This window comes from Tinamus guttatus, unplaced genomic scaffold, assembly GCF_059628265.1.
Source record: "Tinamus guttatus ecotype Peru unplaced genomic scaffold, ASM5962826v1 Tinamus_guttatus_pri_ptg000033l, whole genome shotgun sequence".
Taxonomy (NCBI): domain Eukaryota; kingdom Metazoa; phylum Chordata; class Aves; order Tinamiformes; family Tinamidae; genus Tinamus; species Tinamus guttatus.
Window position 1 is genome coordinate 1,217,336 of NW_028288567.1, and position 445 is coordinate 1,217,780.

The following is a 445-nucleotide window of genomic DNA, read 5'->3' on the forward strand; positions in this document are numbered from 1 at the left end:
GCACCCCATAGTAAAGCAGTTTAATTTGTTTTGCAGATCATGAGTAAAAGGAACTAGAGTTCTGTGTCTGTGCTCTAGTTGGGTTTCTACTTTGGTTGGGATTTCTTTGTATACAATTTCTATTCTGGAATTTTTGCAGTCCTCAGAAAACAAAACGTAGCCGGTAGCCTACAGGAGGAGGGGGCTATGTATGGCTCCATAAGGATGGGTTATTGAAAGTGGCAGTTTGTTAGATGCAGATTTCAGAGCAGAAGAGGCCATGCTTGAACCAGAACCTTGTGAGCACCCTAAAAGCAGTCACTGCCACCAGAGATCTACTTTAACATCACAGGAGCTTTTACGTGAAACAAAAATGGAAAAATACCTAAACTTTTCAATGCCACTTGTAGTCTTGTAAGTCTGCTGCACACTTATGTTGAGCAGAGAGGAGAGAGACAGAGAAAAA